We start from the raw sequence: 14,333 nt of genomic DNA, 5'->3' as shown, positions 1-14,333 counted from the left end.
ATATTGACATATCATATTAATGATATTTGAAACGGGATAAATATACAGTTTCTATCATAGATACTAACGAAATGGTAATGATTCTGTATGGGGGGGGTGGATCATCATCTTATACCTTTAGACATTCGTGTAGATAAATAAGCCGAATGGCTTTTAGAATGTATAGTGTTTTATATGAGTATTATATGTTCTATGTGAATGTAAGTGAAAACTTAGATGCCTATCATGTTACATTACGTAAATATTGCATAACCGAAAATAGATAAGATCACAATATTTGAAAAGGGAAATTAGTCTTGCAGGTCACATGGAAGTACGAATTGTCGTATAAGGATTGGTTTGAATCGATTTAGATCTAAAAGACTCACCTCAAAAACTTATAATATGTGTATGTATATATATATATATATGTATATATATATATGTGTGTATATATATATATATATATTATATTATACGTTAATATATATATATATATATATATATATATATATATATATATATATATATATATATATATATATTGATACCTGTATTGATATCTAAGTATTACACTATACTTAATATAATAGTGTTCTTAAATGAGTCACACAGAGGGTTTTTCTGGAAAAAGGAATAAAAGTAGTTCAAGAACTATGTATTTGATATTATTCATATACTTTTTTCAGAACACGCAATGATGTCCAGTTTAGATTGCAATATTTTAAAATTTAAACACGGATTAATTTCAGCTAAGAGTGTAGCACTCATTGTTACAACTTTATTCTGCTAAACAGAGCCTTGCATTAGTTAGCGACAATATCAACAAAGTACGAATGTAGAACTCATAATTAGGAAGCAACCTCTAAATTGTCCAGTCTAAATCGTAAAACGGCACGTCTGATGAAAAATTACAAATACATTCATATTGTTAATACCAACGAAAGGTAATTGACAGTCAAATGTTGAAGATTCTCCAAATTCCTTATTGTAGCGGGTACTGTTTACATATTTCTCATTTCGATAAGCATCCAACTGCACAATGCAAATTTAGAATTAATTCATTTCTCAAGATGCACCTTTAAACTGGACACTGCGTTTCTTCAGTCTGTGGCCATTCTTTAACCAGAGGAAACTGCCTTCAGCTTTTCAGCCAAAATTTTGCTCTCAAAAAGTTTTCGTTTTGGCCTTTGTCCTCGTATAGAATATATAGAAGTTAGTATACTAATCCACCCAGCAGTTACACTGTCCCTAAAGATTGTTACCTCCTGCCGTTAACCAACTTCAGTTTACCGATATTCAATTATTGGTTGTCGTAGTATTGTAGCCAATCCCATGGACTCTCTGGAGGTAAAAGTTCCTCGAGATAAGACATTGGAAAATGTATTCTGTGACCACTTTTACACCTTGATGGTTCACATTTTCGATACTCAAAATGAGAGAAATCACATTTTTCAACGAATTCTATGACCCTCTGTGTATAGCTTCAGCGTTATTAAAAAGTTCAAAATAAATTTACACAGGTATTATAAATACTTCGCAAGACTTCGTGTTAACTATACGTGGTAATGTATATTTGTAGTTAGTTTCATTTTCCTAAAATCATATATTTATTTGTTTTTTAATTGTTGTAGCACTGTAGTCTGTATATGTTATTTATAAATTTGATGGGTCATGGTCCAACTCTGATTTTATTAAAATTATTAAAGAAAGTTTTCAACAAAGGTTTACTAAACAAAGTTTGCACAAATATGATGGCTGATTACATTGGCCTAACAATAAAGGAAGATAATATATCCATAATCCTATTCTAAAAACATTAAATCGAATAAGCTGTAGATTTTACCTTATGAATTACGGCTTAGGAATTAAACATCAAATGTTGCTACTAGCTGTAAATTATGATTTCATTTTCAATAAATTGACTTTCACGTAGATCTAGAACGATTTCTATCTTATTAATCATATTTCAGCTCAGAAAACTTTTATTTTGCTTCCAAAAATGCATTGCCCAAAGTAGGATTCGAACCCCAATCGCCAGGAATGATAGGCAACACGTCAACCACTCATTAATCAGGTAAGGTTTTACACAGACTCATTTCAACAAATAATTTAATTAAAATTATAATAACAGTATTATAATTGTGTATTCTATTACTCACAAAATAAAAACATATATCATCTGAAATAACAAGACTTACTTAGCTAGAAACCTATTAAACTGTATACTTTAAGCTATAAAGAGTTTATTCACTATATTACGCTAATCCAGAGGAAATTAAAGGAAATCAGATAACAAAGTTAAAGATATACTTACATTTCAAGTATTTGCTTTTCTTGAGAGAGCGTTTATCGGAATGTAAATATTTCTCTACTAACTGCAGTCTGCATTTATTTGTAATGAAGTGTTACCTTTGTTACATTGTAACATACATTTTATAGTGATTGAGATTTAAAGATTAAACTCAGATGCCTGATAAGTCTGTCAATTTAAATTTTTGTGTGCCATATTTAGATAACTTATGTGGAAAACCTTAAGAGAACATAAGACTGGGATCTATGAGATATTAATTTATAATTTCTCACAAACGTTTAGTAAATAGACGAGACTTGAAGGCATTAAACAGCGTGGTATTTTTTTCTAACATTCGAACATATAATAATAATGTTTGTATAATGATGTTTGTTTTATTGATTTGTATAATGTTTAATATTAATAGTCGGTTGGTTCCCGTAAGTCTTGGATTTGTTGCTCGTTACGGACCGAACACTGATAGGAAAACCTCGGAGCCAGCTTTAGGAGTAAGACGATGCATAAACAAGATGTAATGGACAGACATCCAAGACGACTGAACGCGTAGAGAGAAGGGAAAACCCAACTCGTCTGTCCTAGAAATCTCCCCCGTAAGAACGGGCGTCACCAATTCAACTGCCAAAAACAATCAGGTTTATAGACGAAGCCAATGAGGAATGTAGATAGAAACCTAAATCAAGTTTTAATGGCAATGCATAATTATAATGAGTGGTGAACGCCAGAATTATATCAATACTTTTACTCAATTCTTTTATATGAATTCATTAACTTTTTAACATGGTAAATCAAGTACAGCAGTATAAAATTAAATATAACCAACCATAGTATAATATGATCTACCGTATGAGAAAATACGTTTTATGATCATTCCGCCGTAAAGAGTAAGAGTGAGCAACCAAAAACAGATGGTCTCGCCGGGACCCGCTATAACAGTTTGGAAGTCGATAAAGAACTTCATTTTCACACGGTAAATCAAGTACATGCCGCTGCATACACTTAAATATAAACAACCTTATATAATATGATCAATACTGTATCAGCAAATACGTTTATATGATCATTCCGCCGCAAAGAGTAAGAGTGAGCGGCCAAAAACAGATGGTCTCGCCGGGACCCGCTATAACAGTTTGGAAGTCGATAAAGAACTTTATCCTAAAACAGGAATAAAATGACCTCTCGTCCTCTTATTGGAACGGTGCGATGTGGATTTGTCGGAATAAAACTTTTTATATCTTCAACTACTTTTCCTCCAAACCGTTTATTTGAATAGATACAAACACAGTTTTGCAATCTTCAGAGTCTGTTAATGCTGTTATTTAAAAATAACACCCTTATATTTATCTAAGAGAATAAAGTAAAGTTTATGTACAGGTGGTTCAAATCTAAGTTGTCAATATGAAATTAAAAAAGTGTAACAGATTTTCAAATTTCATCCTCATCACGTGTAACACAGGATGTAAACACTGTTACACACATTTAGCCTGACTGTATTGGCAGATATTTTCAGTTTAATGAGAAAAAATTGGTGCTCCCCAATTTATTGAACTATTATGAGAGAATAAAAACTTCAAGAAAGTATATTATGCTTACTTATATGGTATGCACAGTCACTACTGTATGTTTTTCGGTGAGGTATACCAATTAGATTAGTGATCAAAGTATTTAAAGAAAACAAATATATAATAAGCATTTGAAACTCTAAATCTTCGGTATGAAAGTAACGAAATTGTTAAATTGCGTTAAAGCTTGAATGAACGTAACAATTACATAGCTTAAAGTTAACATTTCTTTCATTATTAGCTGAGGTTGAGCGTTGCTTATCACTCATGGAGCTGGAACAATTTCATTTATGTCGTTCTGTTTGTCTGTCTGAAGCACAATATATCGAAAATTAACTGATCTATAGTCTTAACATTTGTCAAGAAGCTTAATTTATATATTTGCATGAATGTGTTCGATGGTGGTGCATGCGTGGTGCATGGTATTTGGTTGAGGGCTATCAAATATTTTTACATCGTTCTTATTGATGGCAATATGAAACAGTAGGAAAACATTTTTAAACAATCTGAGTACGACCATATGAGGATTTACCATGTGACTTCGAAGTAAAAGAATAAATAATAGAAGTCGATGTTCAATTTTCTTGACATCATTTAATTCAAGCTCACTTTTGTGTTGTACTTGCCTAGCTCACTGGAGCTTTTATTGTTTAAAGACTCTGCTATTAAATGTAGTTTTATGTGAATTTATCGTGTAAAAAAAAAACTCCAAAAACACTTCAGCTGCAGACGTTTCATTTAGCATGAAACTTCATTTCTACATAGACAAGAATGAGTTCTATGATGGTGCATGACAAACCATGGAATTTGGCTGATCGTCTTTAAGTGTCAATTAGTAATTTTACGCAATATATCTTGTATCTCTAGGGAAGATATAAATATCACATACTTCCTTTTCTATGTGATATCGGTCAGCCTAGCTCACAGCTGTGGGTTTTGAATTTTTCCATGCAGGCCAGGTCTTCAACACGTGTTTTGGCGTACTGCTATCTGGTTTAACGGGAGCATTGAACAAAATCGTTAGATATGCACCCTACAGAATGTAAGCACTGTGCCCGGAAATGTAAACACTGTGCGTGTGAATGTAAACATTCGCCTGGATTCACACCAGGTGTCTTTTGTTTCTCAAGGGCCTGGTTAAAGAGTTGCTTCTCTCGTTACACCATTGTGTTTATACAGCACAATAACAAACTGTAAATCGTTTTTAAATATTCCAGGACAATGAAAATTGTTCACATCCAATATCCTTTGTTTTAAAAAAAAAATATATATATATTTCGGTATTAGCAATTATGGTAATACTAAAATTCATTATTGTAATTGTGAAGAAATATCGTGTAATATTTACCAAAAGGAATTACACAATAGATGCTATTGTGTAATCTATTGAAACACTTGTCATCTTTATATTTGTTTTATTTATGGGTTTTAATATATCGGTGAAACAAAACTGACATGTACACAAACAAATATATATATTAGGTGCCGTAGGATTTATAACTGAAGTGATGTAAAATTATAATATATTATTTGGCTTATTGACGTTTCAAAACGTTTATGATACCCTTGCTATTATAACTTGTCTCGTAAAGCTACTTGCTGGAATTACACCTGGAAAATGTAGGTGATGAGAGATGGCGAGTGAGAGATAAGAGGAAACGGGTTAGAGCACACTCAAAGCTCTCCCTAATAGAGAGTCCTCTCTCCTCTCTATTGGAGATCAGACGTGTTCCACCTCATTCAAGGACTCCTTGCCAGTCAAGTACCATCCGTAGTAGATCATATATCTGAAGTTTCACTTTCCGTTGACCAACTCACTTAACAGCTTAAATACACATTTCTGAACTTATTCTGTGCTATATTCTAATCAAGGGCTTTTCCTCTTTTTACCCATTATTTTCTTAAAAATATATTTTTAGTTTTGTGTGCTTAGAAAATAATTTTTATCTCTCAAGGGATTTTAGAAACTGAGATTGACCTGTGATTCAAGGCCTGACTTGGCTCTTATATATCTCATAAGTAGTTTACTGGTCTAGTCAATGGTTTTTAATAGTTTCTCAAATTTGACCTGTAAGGTGTTATAACATATTTAAAAATACAAGTATTAATAATGAACAATTAATACTTTAGCAGGAATATTTTAATGTGAAATTGAACTAAAAAAATCTATCCAATCCAAGCAAGTAATAATAACAAATAAATTATTTTCTTTCAAGGGTGGAGGGATGTGCTGATACAAAATAAAATAATTTCAAGTGCAAATTCAAATATAATTAATTTTATTTGTATGGACCCTGCAAACTTTAACAAGTTGTTTATAGATTTTTTAAACACAGTAAGTAATAGTGTTGGAAAACTGAAATAGACAAACGCTCTTTTTGCTACAACAGAAACATAATTATTGTAATACTAGCTGTTATCCGCGGCTTCACAGGTTCTTTTCTTAAACCAGAGTTCACAGCCTACTTTGTAAAAGCACTTGTGATGTAATATGATGGTCCTCTAAGATATTTTTAAAAAGTAAGTAGGCATACGATCAGGTTTATACTATGTCAGTGTTCATGGTTAGACGATCAGATGTTGAGGAAGAACTCTTATATTAAGTTAGGCCCGTATATTAGCAATTTTGGTTAAAATTAATTATATTTCTGACACCAAAACTAAGTTTTCCTCGTTTTTCTCATCAAGAAAATATACACATATGTCTTAAAAAACTACTTTGCATAATCGTTTATTTACAGCTTTTGCGATCTGATATAATATATTTCCAGCGCCATAAATAAGCGCCATGTATAAATAATAATCCTCATTTGCTTTATATCTATGTGAGGTATATTTTTGAGGTTTATGTGTGAAACTTGTTTTGTTGCTATACAAGTCTTCGAGTTCACGAACACACAGTGATTATTTTTTTATTATTTTACATGCTCAAGCAGCAAACTTATGTCTAAATTAAATTGACACCTGAGAAATGGTATATTCCGATGCTTGTGTGTTATATTTTGTAGCATAAGCGCTAGCAAATATCCACATCCTTGGTTAGAACCTGCTCTAGTAACTCTAGATGCTTAGGTACACAGTTTTCTGACGTACATCTTAGAGAAAAAGGCGTGAGAAAGTTTTTCAAATCATATGTTGTCAAACAAAAAATTTAAAACAAAGAATGTATTATGTATTTTTCACTTTATCAATAGCATTTTAATAAGAGTAGGTCAGCTAAATACGAATATTTTGTAGTGGTTAAATATTCTCAACATCCTGTGCGCATAAGAGAGCGAAGACATTTAATGGATCAAACTAATTATCGGTGGACTTGCTATATAACACAGCAAATATAAGTACTATAATGTTTTAGAAGGATATTATAGATTTTTACTTACGTAATTTATATGAATACTGTAATAGTAGTAAAACCTCTAAATGTATTTCTCCATCATCGTTCGTTAGACATATATTCCTATTTATATTACTATTTCTATGTTACAATTAATAATAGTTGTTCGCCCTCATAGTTATCAACAGTAGGAATTTACAGCCTATTCTGCCACAACAACAAAGATAGCAGTAGGGACTGTAATGGAGTATGGACGCTCTCAATAGGTAATTCAACATCATGCACGAGTTCAGGGACAGTTTGATATTTGTTTTTTCGAAAAAAAGAGGCCGGTCTCTTTTTATGCCTGCCCGTCCTTGTGGACCACTGGCCTGTGCGAGGATCTTATCAACCAGAATAAGGGGGAGATTCGATGCAGTACAAGGTCGATGGTACTGATAAAAAGTGCAACGGTCACAGACCACTCGGCCATCGGCACTCACAAACAACCTCATTTAGCAATAAATGTAGTACATAACACTAATCCCACTCTGAGGAATATTTATTTAATATTTTTCTTTTGCTTATTCTGGAGGCCATTTACCTCTACCTCCCTCGTAAAAACGAAAAACTTCATTAATTTATTTTTTTTAGTTGCTAGGTTACTTAAGAATACGTTTTGGTAGAATAGAGCAATTCTGCTTTTATACACCCGAAGTGAATATATATATATATATATATATATATATATATATATATATATATATATATATATAAATATATAGGATTCGAACAAGTACTAATGAAATCACTGCGCAGAACAATATCAACCATTTAAGCACTCATAAAAAGTACCAACCATATCACTGAGTATAACAAGTACTAACAATATCACTACGTAGAACAAATACTAAGTCATACCACTGTGCAAAAAACTACCAAACACATCACTGCGCAGAACAAGTACTGATCCTATCACTGCGTAGAGAAAAGGTACAACCATATCACTGCGTAGAGTAAGTACCAAAGTAATCAATGCGCAGAACATGTACCACTTACATAATTGTGAAGAGCAAGTAACAACCACATCCCTGCATGGAACAAGTACCAACCAGCATGTTCATGGGATATCAAAATATATCTATGTTAAGAATGAAATACTGGAGGTAACATCGTAACTGGAATGCAATTATTTCACTTAGGTCAACCTCGTATCATCATGTTCTCTTGTTTTACGTATTTTTGAATTGCAAAGTTAGTTACAACAGTACTGGAACATCATTGTTATTCTAAAACCTTTGATACACGAATGTAAGTGAATTAAAACGTGAGGAATTTAAATAATGATAAAACTGCGCTGGCGGTAATATAGCACAGGGTCAAAGGAAGTGATAATGAAATAAGTTACTTAGTAAGTGAATGTGATTGATCGGAGATAATAAACTAATATAAACTGCGGTATGGACTTAACTAGGCTATGGTGGAAGAGGTTGATTCATTGAGGATATTTAGTTCTGCTCCATTTTAATTTGCACCTAGTGCACCATCAATAGATTCAGTGGGGAAGATTCAAAACTCTTAGAAAAATGTTCGACAGAAGAGACACAAAATCATCTTAGTTCCATACTTCAGTACGTTGTGTTACATTCACTTCATGTGAATGGTGTCTTGGAGATGGTATTGTAAGAGTTAAATACCTTAAATTCTTGGAAGTCTTGATTGATTATAAATATTTAATAATTAGCTCTATACTTTATTCTTCTTCTTATTTATTTAGTATCAAGTGATCTAAATTATTATTAGTAGCATCATAAATATGAAGGTATTACAGACACTCTAAAGTTTGTTGAATGAATAGTACCAAAGGTTAACACAATAAACACAAACAGTTTACTGTAACGGATTTGGTTAGTCCGTAAGTAAAATCTTACTTGTTACGTATACCAGTTATTCGAGTTTAAACATAACTGTTGGTCACATGGTTCTCCCTGCCAACCTTTATTGGAAGAGAATAGGGCTTAGCGATTCATATAAATATTACTTTAAGTAATCTTTTTTTAAATTTGTTAGCTCACACTATTTTATCAAATAGTACGTAGTTAGTTTTTTTTATAAAAGTCGTGGATTGTGATAGGCGCACAAAGTTGTAAAATAGTTCAGGGGATTTTTTGTGTAAAAGTCATATTCCTATAGCAATAGTATAAGTTTATTATATTTTATTTTTTGAACATCATATTTATAATTCATTTAAAAATCAAGATACTACAAGGGACAACAGTGAATAACATAACAATTCATATGATATTCTTTTCATTAGAGTATAATCCATTAAGGATTTAATTATAGTTTTATTAAACATAACTACCAAATATGATAGATAATAATGTTTATTGCTGAGGGTCTGAAAACTAACAATAGTTGAAATATTCAGACAGTCAATACAGCATCAGTTGTCATGTGCTGTCGCTGACACCGACAATCAACAGACTGTTTCGACCAGTCCTCAACACGCGTGAAGTTAGCAGCTATGACTGAATATGACAGACAGCAGTTACGGTTCACTTCTTTCAGCGTTGGAGTAAATCATGAGTTATGCGTCTGTCAAACCTTTATCACTGATGTTGCTTATTCTCAAATTATCATTTAACAAGCCCATACATACGAATATTAGACCTCGTATGGTATATTATGCGTCAGCTACCTTAATATTATATAATAAGGTATTTGACGCTGTAATTGAAATTAGCCTAAAATTACCTAATCTAGCATAAGCTAGCATAGGCTAGCCTAGCCAAATCAAACTAACCTAACTAAGAGTAAATAAATGAGATGTTTCCGTATTGCCAATATATCTCCAGACTTAAGTCTATATTTATACCCATGCGTTCTCCTGTAGGGTCACTATCATTCTATAAATATATCTTTGCAGTAAAACACCATAGAATATATACCATTATAATAATTCAAGTGTGGCTTGTGATAAATATGTGAAGATACGAGTGTTTTCGATAACAATATTTAATCATTATTTGTAGTTACTTACAGAACGACTGGTTAGGTACCTACTAAAGATTGAACTAAATTGTTTCTGTCTGTCTCTATTCATATTTTACGCATGACTTTTACAAAACTAGATATTACTAATCTGTTGTTAGTTTATTAAACTAAAATAAACAAAATAACCAGTGCCATACCAAAGCTCCGATGTTCTCTACCTGTATAAAAATGTGTACGATGTAAACTTGTATTTTAATTATTACAAATAATAAATAGTGATATATGGAAACCGAATATCGATGAAGGAACTCAAGTTGGCAAGAACAACGCTTAATAGTTATCAGTGTGAAGAGGCTTTCTGTACAATAAAGAGATGGACAGTTTATACAGCACTCTACGTGGACTTCACTGCTACTTCTTCAAGAGTTTAATTTATTACAATACCAAACTGTTCAAGCGAATTCGTTCCTGTTTATTTTTATTAAGAAATAAAGGCTTTGGTGGAGTTAGCTATTGTTGCATCGTTAACAAGTACACACATTCGTTAAAGTTAATACATTCATTAAAGTTATGTATTATGCAAATTTTTTTAAGGTTTTATTTATTGTTAAGTACTTTTTTAAAGAAATTTTTTGTTCCATGTTTTAATTTGTAACCACCTGCAGTTATCATAGAATTTTCTCTAACCCCATTGTTTTTGTGTCTGTGTAACTGATTTACCACCTCAAACTTATTGTATCCGTCGGTAGATAAGCCACAACTTTGTAACGTACTGATTCCCAGTGTACACAGTGTCGTAAAAGTGGTTTACACAATGTAGTACACAGTAGTGTACACAGTTATGTACACAGTGACGTACACAGTTGTGTACACAGTAAAGTACACAGTGTAGTACACAGTAGCGTATTCAGTAATGTACACAGTGACGTACACTGTTATGTACACAGTGGCTTATACACTGGAATCTTGTTCAGATGCTGTCTTGTAAACCTCTTAAAACCCTTTCTTATAATGGTGTAATAACATACAGCTGATAAAAAGGAGCGTATATTAAAATAATAAATTTTAAAATGGTATTAAAGCTGTCTAAGAAACTGAACTACTATTAATGTAAATCTTTAGTAATAGATTTAGTAATATTTGAGGAAGATTATCTCTGAGTTAACACTTGAAAACTATAGCATTCGCTTTTTATAGTCATACGTTTTTAACCACTAAACAAATATCTCTTATGCTAATTATACAGCTACATGACATATGGAAATATGTGGTATTTGAACATCACAGAACTAATATTGTTCGTTTTCATGAAGGATGTAACTTCTTGTTTGGTTTAAAATGTTTAGAGAATGAATGGGTCTGAAAGGGCTAATTATGCAAATACATCGCCATCCCCAGGCAGCCAGTTTGTTATTCTGACAAATTTTGGTGAGTGGAATAGTTTAATTAATATTATTATTAGTTTCAATAGAGTGTGGTACGGAATGAATAGGAAACAATTCAAAGCAAAAAGTCTCCATCTCATTTCAAACTACATATACCTTAATTTTCGTACCCCCTCGTGATGATGGCCGCTTACAAACAGAGTTAGTTGGCGTTCATCTTTCATAATACAAATTCAACTTTGCCTTTTGAACACATATTAGCCTCTACAGATTTAAAAATACTTTGTATAAGTAGATTCCTAAGATAAATGCTAGAAAGCGTCATGGATGTCCATCCAATTCACCATACAAAATTATAATATTTTCCCTGTTCAAATAAATTCTACAATAAAATAAATAATGACAAAACGCTACATATCAATTAGCAGTTATTATTCATTTCTATTGATAACGAAAAATTTGAGTTTTTTAATAGTATGAATTCTTTATAAGAATGTATACTTAAATTGTTTCTACACACTTAACTCTGAGGTAAAACTAATAATTGAAGTATAGTTACAGGAATATAAGACTGATTTGGAAGGTTTTGGTGCACTATAAGCCTACATTACTGTCTAATCAACACGGCAGAATACATTGATCAACCAAACCGTGAATTGTCACTAAAGACTAATAAACTTTAAAAATTACCATGAATTCTAAGCAGAAATGTCTGCGTTGGAGCTTCATATCACAATTAATGAAATCAAAGAACCTGCATTTATAGTTTGTCACAAGTATTTATTCTGTTATGGCAAGCCTATTCCATTTATTTACGGCCAATACTAAAATATTCCACAAGAAATTTTGTGCTGCAGATATTTGTATTAAAGTAAGGCAGTAACATAATAAAATAAAATAAGTATGACATTATACTTAGGTAAAATAATAATCATTTATATAAAAAAGTAAAAATGTTCGTAGTGACGTTGGACATGGTTGCCAACACAAAGACAATGCGATGCTGTGCGTTCCCCGCGCTGTAACCTTTTAGATGATGAACGCTTAACAGAGAGTAAACAAGAGCGGATGTGTAGCTTTTTGTATCCCATTGTCCTCTCGCTTTTATGGTTTGCCGTAATAAAGCAGTGCCAATTACATTCATCCAGTGCTTTATTTAAATTAGATCAGCAGACTTGTAATGCTTACATTGTGAATGAAACATATCTCCTTAATTTATCAAAGGGTTCTTATTTTTAGATGTAAAACTTTTATCAGTTTTCATTTTAGTCGTGCTGACAAATTTACGATTAGAATAAAGGATCAAGGATTATTAATTTAAAGACAGACAACAAGTTTTGAACAAAAAATAAAATAAATTAGGCCTAATATTTATGTAAAGATTAAAGTATTACTATTTATTTCTTTGCTATCGAACAATTATACTGGGTTCAATCTCAATAACTATTTTAACATATAACTACTTTGTTTATAAAGCCACTGAAACTTCCTCCACTAATAGTACCCTCATTTACGAATTTAAAAACTACATAAAATGATAGTGACATTGGTTTAAATATATTCAGAACGTAATAAATTTATCAATTCAGGCGATAAGTTTTGCGAAGTATAGTGGAATGGTAAAATAATTGTGCTTAAACGGCCCAGGTTAGACTATCTGTAAAAAATTTGTGACGAATCTCGCGAAGAACAACTTTTGGTTACTTTTGCCTCGGAATGATATGACAAAAATACTAAAATTAGAAATTTTCAATAATTAAAATTGTATATTTATTTCTGTACTATTTTTATACACTTTGATTCACTGCAAAATACTCTATAGTTATCTATGTATAAATTATTTCTCATTATAAACCTCTAAAAAATTTATCAAAAGTTAAAAGGAAATTAAACGATGTATGCTGAAATGTTTAACGTCCGATATACTCATAGGACCCTGACAAGATTAATCTAAATTCGATATAACCTGTTGTGAAAATTTACTTTTATACAATAATTTACTGCTAGTAGACGAATGTTGATGAGAGTCTTGACTTAATCAGTCACATACACTCCTACCCCTATAACTCCTACTATGTATAATGATATTATATATGATCACATACTATATGTGATACATACATAATACTAGGATAATGGCACATATGATCACATACTATGCCACTTAAGTGCTGTTTATATGAAGCTGTTTAGTAATGGATACGACGAAATTCGGGACGTCTACCCACTAAATACGATGAAGTAACCAAGGAATACATCCAAAACATGAAAAATATTGATATTGAAGGACCAAAGAATCAAATGTTGGTTCTGATATAAATAGAGAATCATTGTGCTTTGTGCTTCAGTTAGAAAATGATAATTAACGTTGCCAGAGGCAAGTAACTGAACTAGTTTCCCCATCACAAGTTTCACAATGACCGTAATTCGAAGAAACACCCACCCTCCCCACAACAGTCTGGATCTGGAAGTTAGTATTTCATATATTAAAAGGAGAACTTCCAGAAAAATATAATTTCAGAATGTCAGAGATGAAATGGCTAGCATCCAGCATTTTCTTGGAAATCAAATCTTCATAGAGTAAAGAAATTTAAAAAATAATACCAAACATTTCATGCTTTTAATGTTACACTTTAATGTTCTCTTTAAGTGTTATATTTATGTGGTATACAGTGACTTAATTCCCTAATTATAAATTTTCAATATTTAATTTGTCAACAATATTTCATAAATATTGTAATGGAATGAAAACAAAAAACTTAACAAATGTTATACATTATTTGGTA

The sequence above is a fragment of the Homalodisca vitripennis genome, chromosome 2 (genome assembly GCF_021130785.1).
Source record: "Homalodisca vitripennis isolate AUS2020 chromosome 2, UT_GWSS_2.1, whole genome shotgun sequence".
NCBI classification, from domain to species: domain Eukaryota; kingdom Metazoa; phylum Arthropoda; class Insecta; order Hemiptera; family Cicadellidae; genus Homalodisca; species Homalodisca vitripennis.
This window is presented reverse-complemented; position numbering follows the sequence as displayed.